At 40.6% G+C, this 24,001-nt stretch overlaps 1 protein-coding gene across 9 annotated transcripts in view; it reads right to left on the reverse strand.

Moving 5' to 3' along the window:
* Positions 1-24,001, reverse strand: part of CNOT4 (CCR4-NOT transcription complex subunit 4) — a 125,338-nt gene that overhangs the window by 99,287 nt on the left and 2,050 nt on the right. The window contains exon 2 of one of the 9 annotated variants that reach the window (XM_030548432.1): positions 23,659-23,748. The exons of 7 other annotated variants lie outside the window; for them this stretch is intronic. The gene's annotated coding sequence lies outside the window, so the exon portion shown is untranslated. Of the gene's footprint in view, positions 1-16,880; positions 16,904-23,658; positions 23,749-24,001 lie in introns of those variants that run through there. One more of the 9 variants, XM_030548433.1, reaches the window with a different exon arrangement.

Below are 24,001 nucleotides of genomic sequence, written 5' to 3' on the forward strand. Positions count from 1 at the left end.
AATCAAAAATGAGTTTAAGTCTGATTTTAACCTAAATGAAATACTTTTAAAAATAAACCTATTTAAAATTTAATTTGAAGTTAGGTGTTTAATACAGGTTTTCCTAAATCTATCAAAATAATTAAATAAAAATGAGATTTAGTTATGTTTTCTGAAGACGTTTTAAAGAAAGTCAAAGCACTGAACTGGTGGAAGTATTGGGCTAAATACATGGAATCAGAATGCTGAAGAACACACTCTTTTTGACAGCAGTAGCGTCTTCTGCAGGGGCAGAGAATGTTTTCTTCATTTCAGTTTAACCAACTACTTCAGTTACATGAGTTGAAAAAAGCAAGAGATTGTTTTCTTCCAATTTGTGAATAAGAACTAGGTGAGAGGATGAGATCTACTAATTCTAAAATCTTGATAGACATGCTGATCAGAGACAGTCAGTTAATACTTCCTTTATTAAGTCATTTTTGAATGCAAAATATCATTTTATCTTTTTCCTTATGCATTCAGCACATAAAATTAAATGCTTGTTCTGCACATTACTTGAATTCCAGTTTCCATCCAAACAGAACTTGACAAATCCAGAGTAAAAAATAAACCAAAAAAATCTAAGAAATGTCATTCGCCATTTTCTAACCCAATTTTTTTTTTAAAAAGTAAAAGTTTGTCAGTTAAGCAATATAAACTGATTAAATAAATGTGCTTAGAGTCTTCCAATTAGTAAGGACCACCGAATTTAGTGCAACTGCTATATTCAGCTGCAAATCAACATGTTTTAATGGTTACAAGCCAACAAGAATCAATGTGGTTTTTTGTTTGTGTGTTTAGGAAACTAAAAAGTAAAAATGCAAAAGCACAATTCAAATCAATTATTTAAAATCAAGGTTTCCTGCTTGCTGACTTAAATTATTAAAATCAGCAACCTCAATCAAGCCACACTGAATATTAGGGCTTCACATAACCAGTACACCTCTACCTCGATATAACGCTGTCCTTGGGAGCCAAAAAATCTTACCCTGTTATAGGTGAAACTGTGTTATATTGAACTTGCTTTGATCCACTGGAGTGCACAGCCCCCTCGGAGCACTGCTTTACCGCGTTATATCCAAATTCATGTTATATCGAGGTAGCAGTATAATGAAATATACCTTGGTAGGATGATCATCTCAAAGATGAAAAATATGAATGAAAATTGTAAATCAGTTACTTTCCACTAAGAAAAAAAGCTTAATAGCAAAATAGAAGTGGACAGGCCAAAATAAATAAATAAAACAGAATTTATAGGCTTACGGACCTCGTATGATCCTAACATCTTTCGCAACTATTAACTGAAATAAGGGCTGATCCAAACAGAAAGATAAGAGACCATGTTTCTCCCAGTCCTAGTTTCAGAAACTTAATTTTCCGAGTTCCACAGCTCTACCAGTAGTAGTACTTGTATAGACAAGATGTTGGCAGCCATTAACATCTTTGCCTAATTCTGCTTTAAAGCAGGTCTAGATGACTGGTTAAAATGTTAGGTTTTGCACTGTTACCACCACCAGTATTAGCAACAGTGGAAATGCAACACCTAAGGAAAAAAGGCTAGCACAGACATAGCCATACAGAGATCCTCCATACATGCCCATGAATCAACTGTGATAATGTGATGCTGGACTGAACACGTCAATATCAAGCATGCAACACTGAAGCTTTGCATATGCCATGTAATTTGCATATTGCTAAAAGATGTCACGTGCAGTTGAATCCGCACCAAGAATGATTCCCCCACAAACATGAACAGGATCAAATCCAAGGTCAAACAGTTTCTAGAACAGTTATGAACATAGTAAGGGTACTGCCCACGCTTGCAGTTAAAGCACTCAGAATCAATCTAATTGTACCAGTCACTGATACCCATTTGTTGACAAATGGGTAAGTTTCCTGATGTATACACTGTCATTGTTGCTGTCACTTCAGTCATTTTTAATGCTACCTTTTGGACAATTCCTGAGCCAAGATGTCAGGGGCATTGCTACTCTTATACTCTAAATCAAACCAAGGACTCATATGGCCCACCATGACCTCCCTATCCATTTGTTCACCTAGCACTGCAAAATATATTTCTTATAACACACCTTGAGGTATGATGGCAGGATAAGACCAAACAACATTTATTTTGTTAGAAATTAATTTAAATTCTTCAAAACACTCAGATCTGAAAGAGCTTAATACATAATAGGCTTTTGAACATTTTTAAAATGCGTATCAATCACATGGAGGAAGAGACTATGAAGACCTTTCATTGGCACACTGATATGAAAGAAAAATAATGTTACTATGAAGTTCCACAAAGTGAATTATATGTTTCGAATATTTAGAATGAAGTCATACTGTAACTGGTCTATTAGAAGCCCAGCACTAAATATAGAAGCACCAACAGCTCAAGAGTCGTATTAAGGCAATTATAGTAGAACTTCAATTATCTGAATGACACACCAAGGCAGAGTAATGTCCTACCAGTAGTTTCAAATAAGTGAAGCCTGGATGAGGTTCTAAGGTGGGAGGGTCTCTTTCTGGGTCCCTAAAACTCTTCACAATAGAGCCACCCGCAGCTTCGTCCTCCAGACACATGTCCCTTTCCTCCCAGGAGCTGCCTCTTCTAGCACCTCTACTGAGCTGGAAATTATACTCCTGTGGGAATTCTGCACCACTGCGCAATGCAGAATTTTGCAGAGATTATTGTGCGTGCAGAATTTCCTTTTTCCCCCCACAGAAATGAGGAATGCGGAGATGTTGGCCGCCACTAGGGGGCCGCTGGACCTGGCAGAGCCCAGCTCACAAATGCAACATGGGAGGGGGTGTGGGGGGGGGGGGGAAGAGAAGAGGAGAGGACTGGAAGATTCCCAGCAACTGCATTTTCCAGCACACCCTGAAGGAAGGAGGCGGTGGCATGCAGGAAACTCTGTGCAAGCCTGGGACATAGAATCAGGCTGTTTCTCCCTCTGGATCCCTCGGCTCTAGGAGGGTAGGGGTGAGACTATCTGGGCCGGGGGGGGGGTGCAGCTGGCCTCTCAGGGGGAGGGAGTGAGAGTGTCTGGGCTGGGGGGGTGGGGCAGCAAGAGAGCAGAGAAACAGGAACTGGGTTGTCACAGGGGAATTCTTTAACTCTACTCCTGGCGGCAATTTGGTGTGTGTCTGTATTGTTACAGACATACTTGCAGAGAGGTATTTTGAAATAAATTAGCAAAATAAATCAAAACTAACATGATTATATAGTGTTATTTTGACAAATAAAATTTGCAGAATTTAATATTTTGGCACAGAATTCCCCCAGGGAGTAAGATTATTGGTGAAGTCAACCAATTGTCTAATCAAGAGAACCAACCAGCATGGTCAAGTCTATTTTGGATAGCTCAGGCCATGGCTACACTCACACTTTACAGCGCTGCAACTTTCGCGCTCAGGGGTGTGAAAAAACACCCCCCTGAGCGCTGCAAGATACAGCTCTGTAAAGCGTCAGTGTAATCAGGGTGGCAGCGCTGGGAGCGCGGCTCCCAGGGCTGCACGCTACACCCGTAAAGGATGTGGTTTACATGCAGCACTGGGAGAGCTGTCTCCCAGCGCTGCCGCTCCAACTACACTCACACTTCAAAGCGCTGCTGGGGAAGCACTTTGAAATTCCAAATGTAGCCATACCCTCAGTGGTTTGAGCACTGGCCTGCTAAACCCAGGGTTGTGAGTTCAATCCTTGGAGGGGGCCATTTGGGGATTGGTCCTGCTTTGAGCAGGGGATTGGACTAGATGATCTCCTGAGGTCCCTTCCAACCCTAATAATCTATGATTCTAAGTGTTAGATAATTGGGGGTTCTATCATATGTCCATTTCCGTGTTTACATTTTTAGCTCATAATAGCAGTAATGATTTCCAGAGTGGACATTTCCCGGTGTTAATTGGCTAGGTCAAGTCCTTCAGCAAGTGTCCTCCCCACCTGCTGGCACCATTTCATTTTACAACTCAGACTGCTCTTCAGATAACCGAATGACTGTTTTCCAGATCATTTATACTTGCCATAGTCTTGAAATGTAAAGTGAAAATGACAGCGGTTAACAGACTGGTAGTCTTGTCACACAGATCAAACTACATAACACAAAACCATTAATCCCACAAGATTACACACACCTCAGTAGAACATCAATTTGGCAAATTAATCTAACTGAACACTCAATATGGGCAATTCTAAGCTATAGGCTAACTAACATGATGTAACACTTGAAGTAATTATGGGAGAATGAATTTACAATATTATATAGGCTGTAAATACACAGAACCTTATACAGATAAGAGAATACTGAAATACAAAATAGTATCCATTCAGCTATATGATCTGAATATACGAAGTACAGCCACTTATTTGCTAGCTGCTTCGTAAAATTCCTGGCACAATCTTGTGGAATAAGTCCACAAAAATTGTGTGTATAGGACTTTAAGATCCATTGCCATGATCCCTAGTCTCCTCACAAATCCTCGTAATAAAAATCAGTTACGATACCACTATATACCTGTAATCTATCGAATCTTCAACAGTGGAGATACCAGAGATTTCAAGGGAAAATATAAATCAGTAAAATGCATCTAACGATGTATTGCACATTAAGCGATGTTTCTTGATGCTACATATAAATTCACAACTCCACTGTACGACTGGTAGCCCTTGACATTTTAATCTTAGCAAATATGCTGAAACTAAATGTCTAACCTTTTAAAAAAATTCAAAGCTATTTGACTTTGGACCATCCTCAAAGACCCACATCTAAAGGACAGACAATGCATGCTGTAATAGGATGGGCAAGAGCCTTTAAAGCACTTTTATTGCTTCTGATGCTGCCCATCATAGTGTAATCATCATACTGCAAGTCCCCGAGTCTGAACAGCTACCTTGCAATTTTATAGCTCAGCAACCCAAGCCCCACAAACCTGAGTCAGTCGACGCAGACCAGCCACAGATACTTCATTGCCCTATAGAACGGGATGGCCAAACTGCAGCTTATGAACCACATGTGGCTCTTTTACAGTTAAAGTGCGTCTCCTGGAGTCCACCATGCCCCCCTTTTCTTCGCCTAACAGACTGGTGGGGAGGAGAGCTCATGACTTCTGCCTTCTGGTGGGGCTCAAAGCTTCAGTCCCATAGGCCATGCCTGCCTGGGCCTCAAACCTTGGCAGATGCCTCCCATGGGGCAGAAGCCCCAGCACCCTGCTGCAGGGCAGAAGACCTGAGCCCAGCCCCAGCAGGTGCTCCCCACAGGGCTGAAGCCCCAAGCCTTGGCAGGTGCGCTCATCTCTCAAGGTTATGAAGATCATATACAGCTCAGAGGGTCAGTATGTTTGGCCACCCCTACTACAGAAGTAGCCTTAGGGGCTTATTGTACCTGAGAACTAAAGCCACTTAGGCCATGTCTACATCTAAAATTTTGCAGCGCTGGTTGTTACAGCTGTATTAGTACAGCTGTATAGGGCCAGCGCTGCAGAGTGGCCACACTTACAGCAACCAGCGCTGCAAGTGGTGTTAGATGTGGCCACACTGCAGCGCTGTTGGGCGGCTTCAAGGGGGGTTCCGGGACGAGAGAGCAAACCGGGAAAGGAAACCAGCTTCGCCGCGGTTTGCTCTCTCGGTCCCGGAGCCACCCAGCAAACCGCAGGGAAGGAGACCTGCTTGCTCGGGGTTCCGGGACCGAGAGAGCAAACCGGGAACGCTGCGGTTTGCTCTCGCGTTCCCGGAGCCAGCCAGCAAACCGCAGGGAAGGAGACCTGCTTGCTCGGGGTTCCGGGACCGAGAGAGCAAACCGGGAACGCCGCGGTTTGCTCTCTCGGTCCCGGAGCCAGCCAGCAAACCGCAGGGAAGGAGACCTGCTTGCTCGGGGTTCCGGGACCGAGAGAGCAAACCGGGAACGCCGCGGTTTGCTCTCGCGTTCCCGGAGCCAGCCAGCAAACCGCAGGGAAGGAGACCTGCTTGCTCGGGGTTCCGGGACCGAGAGAGCAAACCGGGAAAGGAAACCAGCTTCGCCGCGGTTTGCTCTCTCGGTCCCGGAACCCCGAGCAAGCAGGTCTCCTTCCCTGCGGTTTGCTGGGTGGCTCCGGGACCGAGAGAGCAAACCGCGGCGTTCCCGGTTTGCTCTCTCGGTCCCGGAACCCAGAGCAAGCAGGTCTCCTTCCCTGCGGTTTGCTGGCTGGCTCCGGGACCGAGAGAGCAAACCGCGGCGTTCCCGGTTTGCTCTCTCGGTCCCGGAACCCCGAGCAAGCAGGTCTCCTTCCCTGCGGTTTGCTGGCTGGCTCCGGGACCAAGAGAGCAAACCGCGGCGAAGCTGGTCTCCTTTCCCGGTTTGCTCTCTCGGTCCCGGAACCCCGAGCAAGCAGGTCTCCTTCCCTGCGGTTTGCTGGGTGGCTCCGGGACCGAGAGAGCAAACCGGGAAAGGAAACCAGCTTGATTACCAGAGGCTTCCTCCTTCCACGGAGGTCAAGAAAAGCGCTGGTAACTGTCTACATTGGATTACCAGCGCTGGATCACCAGCGCTGGATCCTCTACACCCGAGACAAAACGGGAGTACGGCCAGCGCTGCAAACAGGGAGTTGCAGCGCTGGTGGTGCCCTGCAGATGTGTACACCTTCAAAGTTGCAGCGCTGTAACTCCCTCACCAGCGCTGCAACTTTCTGATGTAGACAAGCCCTTAGATTGATAACCATGATATGTAAGCAGCTCCACCTCAAAGTGTTGGCTCACGTATTGCCTGAAGTACGTAGAATCTCTCTGAAACTTGTGATGTGGGGGGCTAAAGAACTCCTCTACCTGCTCAACACAAACAATTAAGGATTTTGCTGTTTCAGAATCCTCAGAAGGATGTAAGTTCAAATATTCAGGTGTTTTGTCTCCATGTATTAGCAAGAAGGGACTAAAATTCAACATCTGGGCTTGCATAGAAGAACACTTTTTACCAGTTGTAAAGCTGTCATGGGATAAGAGGGAAGGTCCTCTCATAGATGGTTTCCTATCTTTTAGGCAGTTACCTAAGAGTAGGAATAAATGGTCAGTTTTCAGAATGGCGAGAGGCAAACAGTGTCTCCTCCAGGAAGGTCTGCATCGGACCAGTCCTATTCAACATATTCATAAATGATCTGGAAAAGGAGGTGAACAGTGAAGTGGCAAAATTTTCAGATGATACAAAACTACTCAAAATAGTTAAGTTCCAGGCAGATTGCAAAGAGCTACAAAAGGATCTCTCAAAACTAGGTGACTGTGCAACAAAATGGCAGATGAAATTTAATGCTGATAAATGCAAAGTAATGCACATTGGAAAACAATCCCAACTGTACATATAAAAAGAGGGGGTCTAAATTAGCTGTTACTATTCAAGAAAGAACTTGGAATCATTGCGGATACTTCTCTGAAAACATCCACTCAATGTACACTAGCAGTCAAAAAAGTGAACAGAATGTTGGGCATAACTAAGAAAGGGATAGATAAGACAGAAAATATCATATTGCCTCTATATAAATCCATGGAACGCCCACATCCTGAATGCTGCATGCAGATAAGGAAGTGTTATTTACTCCTCCTCATAACACAAGAACTAGGGGTCACCTAGGAAAGGAACAGGTTTAAAAACAAACAAAAGGAAGTATTTCTTCACACAACGCACAGTCAACCTGTGGAACTCTTTGCCTGAGGGTGTTGTGAAGGCCAAGATTGTAACAGGGTTCAAAAAGGAACTAGATAAATTCATGGAGGATACGTCCATCAATAGCTATTAACCAGAATGGCCAGGGATAGTGTCCCTAGCCTCTGTTTGCCAGAAGCTAGGACTGAGAGACAGGGAATGGATCACCTGAAGATTACCTGTACTGTTCATTCCCTCTGGGACACCTGGTATTGGCTACTGCCGGAAGATAGGATACTGGCCTAGATGGACCTTTGGTCTGACCCAGTATGGTAGTTCTTATGTTCAGTTTTAATTTTGGCTTAAGTGTATTGCCTAATTCTTGTATTACAAGATAGGCTCAGATGAACATATTATTTGGCCTTTCTGCAACAGTTGACAGACCACTAGTATAGCTCCTTTTTTCCCCCCTCTTCCTTCTAATCACTCCTGCAGAAAGCCCTGCTCGTATACCTCTCTCTATTGCCCTTCCCTGAAGCTTTTCAGTTTCTACTACTGCGTAGGACCAAGATGAGGCAGACAAATCCTACTGTATTAAACACAACAGCATATGAACTTATATAACATTTGCCATCCTCTTATAGGGTAATCTATTTGCTTTTCAGAATGCTATTGCAAAATGAGAAGACTTCAATGAGTAGTCAAAGATCCTTCATAACATGTTGAATCTAATTCAGATCCTGAATTTATTTTCTCTAATGTGCATCATGCTATGCTTGCCTACATTGAATTTTATTTACCATGTTCTCCCACACACTTAAAGAGCCTTCTGGAATTTAACAATTTTTCCTAGTTTTGATTAAGCAAATAGTGTCACTAAAAAGCTTTAGCCATCTCTATTCAGCCATCTTCTCGAAAGCATACAATAGCAATCTTAGTACGAGGTCTCCACTGTTAACCTCTCTTTATACTAGGAAAAGGCCATTTATTCTTATTGCTTTCTCTCCCAGAGAATTTTAAATGCATGAGTTATTACCTCTCATCAGTTACTACTCTTATGAAGTACTATTAAAGTCTTTGAAATATCAGTTTTCTTCTTAATATGTTGGAAGTCTCATGTTAGAGAGGCACAATTCTTACAGAAGCTGTACTGACTGGCCTTTATATTATTCCTATACAAAACACTTGACTAAGGTGTAGACAAGGCTGTACCAGTGGTTTCAGTGCACATTAAACTTTATATATGAGAATTAAAAGCCACATGTTCAAAACTCAGGAAGTTCAGAATTAAGGTTAGACTTGCCTATGAATTTCTGTACTTTTGAAAAATTGAGTTTCTTTTAAGGGTCACGGCACACAGGTAACTAACTATTTCTGTAGAGATGCTATCCTTCAATCTGCCCTACCTGGTAAGGTTAAATTTTGATAATGTGCAGCAGAGAACATTAGTTCTGTGCCTCTACTTACTTGTTAGGTGTCTTCTTCCAAATTCCCTTCTCTAGCTGTTCAGTTAGCTGGAATGAGGCTACTTTGGTTACTGATTTGTGGATGGAGAGCAAAACTCTGGGAAAGCGGTATAGATTTGATTATAACTTAGGGTATGGCTACATTTGGAATTTCAAAGCGCTGCCACGGCAGCACTGCGGGAGCGCTGCCGCGGCCGCGCTTTGAAGTGTGAGTGTAGTCAGAGCGGCAGTGCTGGGAGAGAGCTGTATCTTGCAGCGCTCAGGGGGGTGTTTTTTCACACCCCAGTTGCAGCGCTGTAAAGTGTGAGTGTAGCCAAGGCCTTACTCCTCACACCCTAAACAAGGAACAGAAAAGTAAAGCAATGACTAATTTTTGACAAAAGTTTCTGCTAAAAATCAGTGAAATAGTTAGAGATTTTAAATTAAGCTTCAGTTAATATCCTATTGAAATGAAGAGAACCAACTGATAACTCCCATTGTGACGCCCTCTATATGCGGACAATACTGCATCTAGTCTTTTTTCCCCCAAATCAAAATCCTACAGAGTTCAATGTATCATGGGGGCTTTTAACTTCCTACCAGAAGCATCCTCTAACCTCTTGGCATATCATACACCATCTGTGGATACTGACAGCACTGTGACTCAGGGTATGTCTACTCTATGGAGATTAAACAGGCATAGCTAGGTCACTGCAGCTACACTGCTATAACTCCATACAGTGTAGATGCAGCCAACACTGAGTGAAGGCTTTTTCCCCTAGGGCTGTCAACCGATTAAAAAAAATTATATGTGATTAATCGCACTGTTAAACAGAATACCATTTATTTAAATATTTGTGGATGTTTTCTACCTTTTCAAATATATTGATTTCAGTTACAACACAAAGTGTACAGGGCTCACTTTATTTTTTATTACAAATATGCACTGTAAAACACAAAAATAGTGTTTTTCAATTCACCTAATACAAGTACTATAGTACAATCTCTATCATGAAAGTTGAACTTACAAATGTAGAATTATGAACAAAAAACTGCATTCAAAAATTAAAAAAATGTAAAGTTTCAGAGCCTACAAGTCCACTCCTACTACTTGTCCACTCAGATAAACAAGTTGTTTACATTTGCAGGACATAATGCTGACCACTTCTTGTTTACGTCACCTGAAAGGGAGAACAGGTGTTTGCATGGCACTGTTGTAGCTGGCATCGCAAAATATTTACGTGCCAGATGAGCCAAAGATTCGTATGTTCCTTCATGCTTCAACCACCATTCCAGAGGACATGCGTCCAAGTTGCTAAGGGGTTCTAACAATCCAAACCATTGCATGTTCATTTTCTTCATCTGATAAGATCATAAGATCCCATCAGAAGATTGATTTTCTTTTTTGGTGGTTCAGGCTCTGTAGTTTCTGCATCAGACTGTTGCTCTTAAGATTTCTGAAATATGAGGGACAAGGTGTGGAGCATGCTTTCAGAAGACACTTCAGGTTCTTAAACCTTGGATCACGTGCTGTAGCTATCATTAGAAATCTCACATTGGTACCTTCTTTTCATTTTGTCAAGTCTGAAGTGAAAGTATTCTTAAAATAAACATGTACTGGGTCATCATCTGAGACTGCTATAACATGAAATATATGGCACAATGCAGGTACAATACAGCAGGAGACATACATTCTTCCAAGGAGTTTAGTCAAAAATTTAATTAACACATTTGTTTAAATGAGCATCACCAGCATGGAAGCATGTCCTCTGGAATGGTGGCCGAAGCACAAAGGGCATACTAATGTTTAGCATTCTTGCACATAAATAACTTGCAATGGTAGCTACAGAAGTGCCATGCGAATGCCTGTTCTCACTTTCAGGTGACACTGTAAGTAAGAAGCGGGCAGCATTATCTCCCACAAATGTAAATAAACTTGTTTCTCTCAGCAACTGGCTAAACAAGAAGTAGGACTGAATGGACTTGTAAGCTCTAAAGTTTTACATTGTTTTGTTAAATAACTGCACTCAAAAATAATCTGCATTCGTAAGACGCAGTTTCACAACAAAGATTGCACTACAGTACCTGTATGAGGTAAATTCAAAAATCTTATTTTTACAGTTCAAATATTTGTAATAAAATAAAAAGCGAGAGCTGTACACTTTGTATTGTGTTGTAACTGAAAATGTAGAAAAATATCCACAATATTTAATAAATTTCAATTGGTATTCTATTGTTTAGCACTGCAATTAAAACTGCGATTAATCGCAATTAATTTTTTTAATCATGATTTATTTTTAATCACGTGAGTTAAACTACAATTAATCAACAGCCCTAGTTTTTTCCATTGGTGTAGGAAGCATTCTTCCATCAACACAGCTGCACTACACCAGGAGGGTAAGCCAGCATAACACCATATCCCTGAAAGCAGTAGCTTCTCACCCCCAGCACCAAAACACCCTGAATGACATAGCTATGTTGGTCCAGTTTTTAAATGTAGATCAGGCCACGGGGTCCTCATTCCTCAGGAGAGAACAGGGTCCTATCATCTACTTTAGCTAACCTAGAATTCTGGGAGGAAGTCTGCAGAGCTTCAGCCTCTGCTTGATTCACTCATTACCTTGGGAATTTCCATTTAGAACTAAGTATCTAACATCTGGATGTTACATACATGGCTGGAGGCTAAAAATTCATAAATTCCTGACATTACAAGTGAATCCCTGATCCTATAAGCCAGTGTTTCGCAAACTTGGGATGCTGCTTGTGTAGGGAAAGCCCCTAGTGGGCCAGGCTAGTTTGTTCACCTGCCCCATCCACAGGTCCAGCCGATTGCAGCTCCCACTGGCTGCGGATCACTACTCCAGGCCAATGGGGGCTGCTGAAAGCGGCGCGGTCCAAGGGACCTACTAGTCACCGCTTCCAGCGGCTCCCATTGGCCTGGAGCAGCGAACCGTGGCCATTGGGAGCCGCAATGGGCCGGACCTGCAGACACAACAGGTAAACAAACCGGCCCGATGCACCAGGGGCTTTCCCTACACAAGCCATGTCCCAAGTTTGGGAAATACTGCTATAGCCAATGGGTAAGGATGCAAGGAAACTAAGCTGTTTTGTTTTCTTTGAAGTGTTGTAGATTCACAATAGGGAAGAGACATTTCAAATGTAAAGTAAAGAGAAAATGTGGCAGCATGCTCTTATTTTCAACCTCTGCCCAAACATTTTTCATGAAGTCTACTCCTGCCACCCACCATTAAAGCAGTTTTTTTAGGTTTATATCCTAATAAGTATTTATGTAGGTTGTCCTACCACACAAAACATACACCTTCCCTCTTATGTAGATTGCTGATCCTGTGCTTCATAAATTAGCTGTTCTCTTTGGTTATTTGAACTTTATGTAAAGATAACCTGCAAATATTTTAAGGAGAAAACTCAGCAACTTCCATTAAAGCTAAATAGCCAGGTTAAAAGGGCATTAAAACAAACTAAAGATTCTAGTTAATCTAACTCCCCTTCTTTTTATAGGGAAAAGTGTTTTATATTCATTTTTTTTTAACCAAGTGTCTCTAAATTCAATCCAGGCACAGATAAGTTTGGCTGTGCAAGTTTGTATTTCACATTTGTACAGAGATGATTTCTTATTCTAAGAAAATACTCTTAAGGGCAGCTTACCAGATCAAGAATCAATCTGCAGATATGGAAAAATAACCTGCTCCCAATTTTCAGGCTCTGAATACAAAATGCATACCTTATATAGCACTTTTCACACTATAGGAAACAGAGGAAGGAAACCAACTTAGTTTCAAACCTAAAATTGGATACAGAGGTCAGTATATCCAGGTATATTAAGTGGTCATTGACACATCCAGTGTAATTACATTTCATCTGTCCAATCTGTTATTTGTTGATTTCTGGACAGCAGGTTTTTTCATGGCCTGGATATTTTGCTAAAGAAAATGCCAAACCAAAGTCAATCAACCGACCTTGGCTCAATAACCACACGACAGGATTCGAACTTTGTTTCACTCTATACGAGGCCAGGAACAACATTTGAACTGGTTTAGGCCACACCATCTTCTGTTCCTTCCTTTTGCAACTCTCATTCCCTCCAAGAAATGACAAATGTTCATCCAATTTGAAGTTAAACAAATAGGATTACATTCAATTTAAGATGGATTTTGGAAAGTTTATTCAAGTTGTCTTGTATATTTTATCTGAATGCAATAAATCTGTCCAGTGCAAGTGACTCTTACTGACCAGAATATAGTTATTACAAATTAAAAATACAAAATATATAAAGGGAAAATAGCATTCACTTGCCTCTTGTCTCTCCCCTAGTCACCCCCAAAATGAATCAATTCATCTTGGTCTTAGTGTGCATAACCAGTACGATTAAATTGCAAGTACAAAATACAGGCTATTGGCGCAAGTGATGCTGTGCCAGAATAAACTACAAACTTTGGCAGGTCAGATGTAAAATGTCATTTTCCTTGTTGCCTTAAATTCCTACCCAATTCTGTTAAGGTGAAGCTAAGGTTGGGGAAAAGCAAATTCTGGTTCCCTTATACAACCATTACTTTTTGCCAAACTAGAATGAGCTTTATTCATAATGATACAGTAATTGGGCACATCCCACCACAAGTCTTTTAGAAGTCCTGATCAGATAAACATAATAAAGGAAATAATTTCCTCACAACTCCTCATTAGGAGCCTGATCCTGCAAGACACAAAGGGCACTCAGCATCTCACTGGATTGAACTCTATCAATCCATACACCAGCCAGCTATCTAGGTGTCTTTAGGCACAGATGCAGCATCTCTATACACAAACTTGCTAGGTTCAGCTCATTGAACTGTGTGGAGCTTACATGAAAAAAATAAAGGCTAATGCATCAAGTTTAGTGTCAGATATGCATGAGACTGTAAAACAACTGTTCTTATCAAAGACTGGGGAAGGAGAGGATCCATTGCTTAATATCCCTGAAGAAGATAATTCTTTGAGGACTGCACTGAAGATATGACATGGGAAAAGGGATTGGAGTGAAGCCTGGGGCAGGAAGCAAAAGTTGCTTATAGCAGGGGACAAAAAAGGAAGAGAGTACAGAATGCCACTAGCCATTACCTACAGCCCCCAACTAAAACCTCTCCAGAGCGTCATCAAGGATCTACAACCTATCCTGAAGGACGATCTCTCACTCACAGACCTTGGGTTTTGTTTTTTTTAAATAAACCAGGCAAGAGACTCTGGCACCTAAGTGGTAAATCTTTCTTATTTTAAAGATGCAGTTGCAAATTTTAGACATGTATGGCTCCCAGCTGCACCCTCCTTCCCCATTTTAGAAAGATGCAGCACCCAGATAGATCCCAAGATTACATGACAGGGAGAGGTAACCAACAGCTGCTTAGAGAAAAGGTACTCTTGCTGCTGTTACAACTTCAAAAGACCCATAGGTACAAGAGTCAAGATGGGTAAGACCTTGTATCTCCTGAAGAATCTATAGTACTTATGGGACACAGAAAGAGCTTTCCCTCCCAGCAGGATGAACATTTTGAGGATGTTAGCAACATAGGTGTTCCCTCCCCACCCCTACTGTCCTTTGGCAATATGGGTCTTTGAAATAGCTGGTGCCAGAGTCTCTTGCCTGTTTTTCAAGCAACCACTGTTACCATAATTGGAGGGGAATGAGGCAAATTATAGAGAATTCTACCAAGGATATGCTTCTACCTTCCACTATGAAGAATATGGCTTGTCTCTAGCATGGTTTATTTAAAAAAAAAAAACCACCACACACACAGGTCAGGGGGCAAAATGTTCACTTTCAGAAGTAACGTTTCAGTGAAACTATTTCAGTTTTTTGTAATTCTAATTGTGTTTTAAATTAAGTGACATTTACAATTCTAGCATATTTTTCCTAGAAATATACTACATAAGAACAGCCATACTGGGTCAGACCAAAAGTCCATCTAGCCCAGTATCCTGTCTTCCAGCAGTGCCTGATGTCAGGTTCCCCAGAGGGAATGAACAGAACAGGTAATCATCATGTGATCCATCTCCTGTTGTCCATTTCCAGCTTCTGGCTCATGCACTGCTATAAATAAGACTGAATGGTAGGTGTACAAACTAAATGAGCTAGATTAGACCATAGAACTCTCTACTATAAATTCTGAAGGGTTACATTATGGAAGTACCACTTGTGGTTCTATAGTTAAGGCTGAGTTTCGCATACAAAGCAGAGATATTCAACCACTTTGTTACACATGAAGAACTGAGAGGTTAAGGTGAGAGACTTCTCACTGAGGACAGTAAAGGACCTTTCAGGAAAGCAGGGGAGGAAATTTTTAGAAGATTAAACTTTTACAACTTTGAAATTAACATTAAATTCTTATTTTTAGATAAGGAAAGGCTAATAAGATATTTTACACTTGCTTTCAATAAAATTCTTAGATGTGAAAAGATGCTAAATGCAATTCACAAATAAGTTATAGAGGTAAGCAAATTACAAAAGAATAATCCTGCTATGTTCGACACTTCCAATAAGAGTTAAAGCATCTAGGCAGAAAAGGCTAGAAAAGTCATCTCCATTGCGTTCGTCAGAGAGGAACTCAAATGTGTGCTCTCTGGAGAGCTATTTTACACCAAGAATTAGTAACAGAGTTCTACATTTTTCCACCTTTAGCTCACCTGTTCAAATCTAATCCAGGTTATTACATATTTACCAGCCACAGTCCAGTTCAGCTGACACGGGGCCATACTAGCAGTACTTACCCATACACACCGGTCTAGCAGGAATCTAAAGAAGCCAAGGATTAAATCGGCCTGGAGGTTGAGCTATCCTCACTTTCAAGGTCACAGTCCATTGGTAGAGGAACCTTGCATCATCATTATCCAAACTGTAATTGTTGACTGGACAATTAGAGGGCTTCAATATGCAGTACTGTCACTTCAGCACTTTCACAAGATGCAATAGAATTCTTAAACATTGGGATCTGTTTGTTTTTTTTTTTTTAAACTGTCCTAGTACACTAGATAAATAAGTTGTTCTCCATAAGACTACCCCACCCTAAGCCTCTGTACGGCTAAAAGGTTGGGTTCAAGGAGTAAAGAGTTATTAGTCTCAATTACTGACTCAGTAATTCAAGTACCAAAAAAAACTGCAGCTGTTTCTATACCCTTGAGCTCTATAATCTAACATTTTTAACATGACTAAGTTAATTATAAACATTTTCTTAAATGGCATAAAAAAACCAAATCCTCAAATCCATAGATAGTGCCTGTCAAGTCCATGATGAATGCCATAATTCACACTGCCAGGCAGGTCCACTCCAGAGCAAAAGACAGTATTCATATGTTAAGGCCAGACAGCCCTCCTTTCCTGGGCATTTCCTGAAGGGACACTGCACAAGCAGTGAACTACTCTATTTACCTTCAGCAACCAATTTGAACTTTTATCTAGCATTTGGTTCAAAACTTATTGCTGACCGCCATAATGAAAAGCTCTCTTAGTTTAACCACAAAACAAAGTAGTTTCACATTTTGTAACAAATCAGTCTGATGCTTTTGCAGTAAATTGTATAAAGTATTTTGGAGTTTTTTTTAGTGTAAAAATACATTTTAAGGTTAAGTAGTGAACAGTCTCACTTAAGTTATTCATATATACCATATAGAGAAGGGACCACTGTCATATATAGTATTAACCATATGCCATGCCACTATTATTTCCTGGGGCATTAAAAATTAGCACCTATCATGAAGGGCAAATAAATGTAATCTCAACCAAAAACAAAAAATCGTTGCCATAGTTTGTGATTAATACACATACCTCTGCTCCAGCCTTAAGATGCAGAAGTGATATGCTGTTGAGCCAGGAATCAAATACCCTTTCAGACTTGCTCTAGTGCAGGGGTCCGCAACCTTTCAGATGTGGTGTGCTGAGTCTTCATTTATTCACTGTAATTTAAGGTTTCGTGTGCCAGTAATACATTTTAATGTTTTTAGAAGTCTATAATATATAACTAAACTGTTGCTGTATTTAAAGTAAAAAAGGTTTTTAAAATGTTTAAGCAGCTTCATTTAAAATTAAATTAAAACGCAGAGCCCCCCGGACTGGTGGCCAGGACCCAGACAGTGTGAGTGCCACTGAAAATCAACTCGCATGCCACCTTCAGTGCATGTGCCATAGGTTGCCTACCCCTGCTATGGTGGCTAAGGGCAGGACACATACATGCAGTACCATGGACAGAGTACAGGAAAGTACCTTCCTACCACTTTTGTGCATTTCATTTTGAATTTGAAATGTTGCATTTCTGAAAGCTGCTGGACAGACGGTTCTACAAACTGAAGTCTTCTAACAACAGATCAGATGTAACAATGGTAATACAGATTTCTCTATACCACACAAGTGTGTTTCAGCCTTCACTTCAAGAAATCTCTCTCAGGAAGAGAGCTTATTTTTAGTCTGTCTCCATTCAATAAGCGGGTGGTTCTTTGCTAAAGCTACCAATCCATTTCACACACGCTAGGGCTAGTCATTCATTTCATATAGGCCAAACAATAGACAACACAACTTCCAAACCTCTACTGAAACAAGCAGATTCATACTCTCAAACTATGACCAGCTTGGTATGGGATACCCACAAATCCTGTATCTTCCTCACACAATTCAGTAAAAACAGTCTTACAGAACAATGCCACCAACGGACCATACCAGAGAGCTATTGGTCTTTGCCCTGAGTACTTCCCCAGAAGCAACACAAGGAGAAAAGCATATACTGAAACTGTTCCCAGACTTTTCTGAAGTGGCAGGGTAAACGGATACAGGTTGGATGTGAAGGCAGATTTACAGTGAATTGGCTAAAGGGGCAATTAATATCTTTGAGAAGTGGGTCAATTTTGGAGGAAAAATTTTGGTTCTCATAGTAAGGAATAGTTAGACCATGGGCTGGTCATTTTCAGCATAAAGAAGAATTAAGTGAGAAGCTTTTTAAGAGAAAACCTCTATGTAAAATCTGAAATTCTACTAATGACACTAATTCCAAAAAAACAAGCCAGGGACCAATAACACCAGCACCCGCAGTCTGCAGCCCCACAGAAAACAGAGAGAAGCCGCAGCCCCGCACATGCCAGGGACCGAGAACACTGGCTCCCACAGCCTGTAGCCCCGGAGTTCTCTGTCCCTGGCAGGTGTGAGGCCATGGCTTCTCTCCCCTGCTGGGCACAACGCGGGCACCGCGATGGGGACCACTGGCATAGACACTAAGAAAGCCCCAAAATATTTCTACTGGTGCTAAATTAGACTGAGGGGAAAAGGCACCTCTGAAATAGTGCACATAACAATATTAGTTGTCTCAATGCACTTGCACTTCCTTCCCCCTTCCCCTGTGCTGCTATACACTGGCAACTTTCTGGTCTTCAGCAGTATCTGACCCCACTATAAACATCAAACAATGAACTGGTGCTGTCAAATGCTAATCCAATTTTAAGTGAAGTTATCTTCCACCATTCTCTCAGTCAAGACATTTTAAGTACAGTGGAAACTATATTAACTGATCACTCAAAGACTGATAAAAAGTTGGGTCTTTTAATAAAAAGAAAAAATACAAAAAGCTGAAAGGAATTCCACAAAGCCAAATTACACTTGATTCCAAAACTTATTTTATTGTTTGCAAGTCACTTAATTTACCAATATTTAGATTAAAGTATTTTATAAAAATAAAATACAAATATTGTATTGGGGGGGGGGGTTATTTCTTAAAGTGTATAACAGGTTACTTGTTGCAGCCCATAATGCTCTGTCCATCAGTTACTCAGCACAGGTGAAATAAAAATGGAATTTCTTCTACATTTAACTGCTTTCTGGAGATTCAGTGTAAAAAAATAATTTACTGCTATACACTGAGTTAAGGAAAATGCAGAAATCTCTGAAAAGACTATACACGGTATGCACTTTACAGACAGCAAAGTCAAATGTAGTTGAGCTGTTTTCCTCAAAAATGTACTGTTGTATCTGGAATCAATTCTAGACTGTCCCTTATCATAGAAAGATGTTTTCTTAAAACTAGCATTTTAGTGTTATCTGGGAATATATCTTCGGGTGCTCGCCGAAGGCAGGTAGCCTGCATGAAGTTTCACTGTGCTATATATCTATATAAACAGTAATACTTAGAGGCCTCAGGTCAGATTTAGGGTCCCAGTGCGCTAGCCACAGTACAAATGGATAGGAGGACAGGCCTGCCATAGCACATAGTTAGCTGACTTCAAGTCATGCAGTTTTTAAATTGACAAAAAACTTTAGAAATCTTAATGTCAGTAATCCTTTTGTTATAGTTCTGAGCTGTTCACCTATGATAGTTCTAGTATTAATTCCTACTCAGCTATCACCCATATAGGAAGGAAGGTAGCTCTAAGCTACTTTTTTTTTTCTTCAGACTTTTGCAGATTATTGTAAATGCCAATGGTTGTTTGAATTTCCCAACTTTTGTCTTTCATATTTTAAAAGAATAATGTTTAAACTACACAAAAACATTGAGGTAGAATTGGTGTGCCACAGTAAACTGCATAATTCTCCATCATTTAATTTCCAGAGACTTCCAATTTGGCATCCTGGAGCCAGTTGGCTATTAATGATGAAGCTATACATATAAAAAGTTTCAACTTAATATATGCTTTGCCAGATGACTGCTGAAAATTTCTTTACTGCTGCTTTCAAGGACAAAAATGAGCTGTCATTTGAAAACAAGTTCTCTCTGTTATAAATGCCCCAATCCTTATGTTTTATCAAAAGCTGGAAGGACAGTTCCAACTTAAAGGGAGGACATGAACAGAAAACTTACAAAATGGTATGCTTTACAGAAAAACAGTTGCATGGATCCACAACAGCAGTGAGACTGAGTCACTAGCCAAGTTGGAGGTGTTTTAATAGGCTTATTTCTTATTTACACTAAGGCCTCTTTCCATAATTCTGGCAGCATAAGGGAGCCTTAGTGTAAATGAGATTTAGGCCCATAATATTAATACAATAGGAAAAACATGTAAACAGATCTGGACTACAAGGTAAACTGACCTATAACAATTTTGACCTATAGTTTTCTTACCAGTTTAGGGACTACCAGAAGACTTTATGGTGGAATGAATAGATGGTGAAAGCTAAAGCCAAGTCGACACTACAGACCTATATCAGCAGGAGAGCTTCTCACATCAATAGCAGATGGGATCACTCCTATTGTCACAGTAGCTATGTACATGAAGACAAGCCTTCAGTCTACATTTTACTCCGAGAAACAGGAGATAAACAAATGGAGGAAGAGGGAGGTTTCTACTTAATACATTTGAAAGCCTAGGGTAACTTCTACTCATCATAATGAAGCTTCAAATCTTTTACTGTAGCACTGCCCGTCAATTCATCCCTTTTTATTTGTTGCATTGAACAAACAGAAACACAGACCTTTAAGTACACTTTATGACATTTAGTTGTTACTGCTAAATTCCTCCCAACCTCATTATTTTTTTGTTGTTCTAAATTGTACTGGAAACCAGAAATTGTGAGTGACAGCCACAACACTTCCATTTTTTACCCCAAGCATTTTCTTACACCAAACCTCCACCCACCTGGAACTTTCTAATGCAAATAATTTAAGGTACTTCTATTTTGACACACTATCCTTTTGCATTCCAGTCCTCAAATTTTGTTAAATATTTTGTAAAGCAGAGCAGCAAGGGGATAAGCAACTGTGATGAACCTTCTCACGCAGCAGTCACTGCTTCCCTTTTATGATTACCAGTTTAATACAGACAAGTTCAGAGTATTCTTACACTGAGAAGTTAAACTGCCACTTATATCACTCCCTCTAACAAACATTAGTAAACAAATTATATCTTCGGCTACTGAAGACCTAACAAGATTATGGTTAGATGGCTTGTAGCCTAAAGTGTGCAGAACCAACAATTAGGAATAAAGTACTTTTTGGATGCTCACTAAATTACTTGCTCATTTCCAATGCTATCACAAGATGATCACAACTTTTTGGTCATTACTGTAATGTTGCTTGTATTATGTTCAGGATTTGATAAATTTACTCACCAATTTTCTACTTGCCACTCTCTGGCAAGTGAGGCAGTTAGCCACCAATTTCTTTACAGACTTATGCATCAATACATAATCTTCAGTTTTCCAAATAAGTGCATTTCTAGCACTCAGTTGCAAAGCAAACCTAAGTATCAATCAAATGCATGTAGTTTTCATGCAGTCAACCTGAAACTCTACAAGTGTAAATGTTTAAGGCTTGGATATTCCTAGGAATTTCACTAGAATGGGAGAAGTGATATATTACCCTTCCTCACGCCCACCAAAAAACTTCACCACCATAAAACAGTGGAACCTCTTTATAGCCACTGGTTTAGCCTACGGCTGGAGCCATCTTCCCACTGTGTGTTCCCCTACGTGGAGAGGTAGGGCAGCAGTCCATGCCCCAAATCCTTTTTGTGCAGCAGCACATGGGAAACCCTCACAAGAGAACCCCAAATTTTGAACTCCTTCCTGCACAGATCCTGACACAAGGCCCACCCCATTGCTGAGGGAACAGGATTTCTCCAAGCAACTGGTCTCCACTCACCTCAGTAGTGTTTACTCAAGTTTCTGCATCCATCTACATTTTGTAAAAGCAGCAAAGAATCCTGTGGCACCTTATAGACTAACAGACGTTTTGGAGCATGAGCTTTCGTGGGTGAATACCCACTTCCTCAGATGCATGCATCTGAGGAAGTGGGTATTCACCCACGAAAGCTCATGCTCCAAAACGTCTGTTAGTCTATAAGGTGCCACAGGATTCTTTGCTGCTTTTACAGATCCAGACTAACACGGCTACCCTCTGATACCATCTACATTTTATCACTGAACTGTAAAAAGCTCTAAAATTGTTTCAGACATAACAGCCCCCTTTCCATCACCACCTCAACTCCAGTTACCAGTTTGAGTACTGACAGCAAGAAGGTTAAGTCTTCTGTCTTGTGATCAAATGATTGATTTGTCAAATGTTGTTTATATACTTAACAGACTACGGAAGTAACTCTAAGACAGTGGCTCCTAAACCGGGGATCGTGAACCTCTGGGGGTTCATGAAATGTTACAGGGGGTTCTCGGGAAAAAATTCCCTAATGGCAGACAGAGCTGTCCCTAGGGACCCCAGGGCCAGCAGTTCGGAGCCCCTGGACTTCCAAGAGCTAAGCAGATCAAAGCAAGCATATCTATCAAGACTCCTTATAAGAAACGGAAAGGGAGGTGGATTTTTTTTGCTGTTTTTAAAATTAAATAGGCAGCTAGTATTGTTTTTAAATACTGTAATGATTAATAATTAATAATACTGTGTAACAAGCATGTCATAGAAACAAATTTTATATTTCCAAGATCACTGCTTTTATAATTTATACTCAGGTAAAGAAGAAAATCTCTGGAAATTTTTTTTTTTTTTTTTTTTTTTTTAAGGAGGGGGTTCGTGAGACTTGATATTTTAGTGAAAGGGGTTCACAGGTTGTTAAAGTTTGGGAACCGCTGCTCTCAGATAACATCTAGAAACAAAAATCTGTGTATACATCTTACAGAGATTGTGCAGGAGATGGGAAGAAATGTCATCCTCCGGCCTCTGAATTCCTGTATAAATTTGGATACAAGCTTCCTAACCTTGCTAGGTCACACAAATACTATTTTGTAATTCCAGAATATTTCACGCATTCTTCAGTATAAGATGAATCTGTGTGGTTAGAAGTACTTACGGGCTTAGTTTGGGTGAAGAAAGTCTGTGAGAAATGATACAGTGCATTTTAGTTACAATGTTCCCAGAATACCTGAACGATCTCCAGTAATGGAATTTCATTTTTCTGCCATTTACAAATCACTAGGTATTTTCTCTTTCAAAGCCAGACAGGTGGTCAGTCCACTAACGTACATGAGGATGACCAGAGTTCCAAACAGAGTGAGAAGTCAAGCCTGTGATTGTAAATGTTCACTGCATTACTAGAAACATAATTTTAAAATTATTTGATACTTGAAGTAGCTTCAAAACCACTGCATCAACTATGGGAAAATACATAGGATGTGGGGCCTGGACAATTTTTGCTTTAAGGTTGCTTATTCTGATAGGAAAATATCTTACAAAATTACTAATTTATATTGGAAGTTTCTGGTTCAGTAAATATCTGTAGAAAGTGTGTGTATTATTTGGCTCAAAGATAGCAAAACCAGATAATTTACCCTGAAATGATGCAGTTTTATTTACAGAAATGCTTTTATTCAACCCACTATCTACCATCAATGTTGTCCTTTCATTTCTCCTGGAATAAGAATCTTCATCAGAGTGCCTCAAATCTTGCACTCCCTCCTGCACAGCAAAACCACACAGATCCTGATAGAAGGCCCAACACACTGCTAAGGAAACAGAAGACCTGAACTCTATTCCTAGCTCTAACAAAGTCTGACATGTGATCTCAGGCAAATAATTTACTTCTATGCCTCGGTTTCCCCACTGGTCAGACAAGGATACTACTACTTTCCAATATAAAGCACAGATGACAATATTTAAGAACTGAGTATTATTTCTGTCACCTACTGCAGAGATTCCCAAACTGTGGTCAAAAGATCAGTAGTAGTTCACAGAGATGGGCAGTCCTATAGCCCAGACACTTCTGGTCATCTCCAGCTGGGAGAAAAAGGACAGATAGTAAAAAAGGAAATATATTGAACTGAACATCAAAGACAGTGTCATTAACTTTCTCAAAAAAGAAAACTGCATATTAAAGACTGCTAAAAATATATGAATACTTTCCTAATATTACTTTACAAAGAACGCAATTGCAGAAGTTGTCACAGGGATGTTATGCAATTGCAAGTGGGATGAAAGGTGGTCCATATAGTCTTTTAAAATGTTGTTCACCCTTGTGAAAGTCTAAGAA

This window comes from Gopherus evgoodei, chromosome 1 (assembly GCF_007399415.2).
Source record: "Gopherus evgoodei ecotype Sinaloan lineage chromosome 1, rGopEvg1_v1.p, whole genome shotgun sequence".
In the NCBI taxonomy this organism is placed as follows: Eukaryota; Metazoa; Chordata; order Testudines; family Testudinidae; genus Gopherus; species Gopherus evgoodei.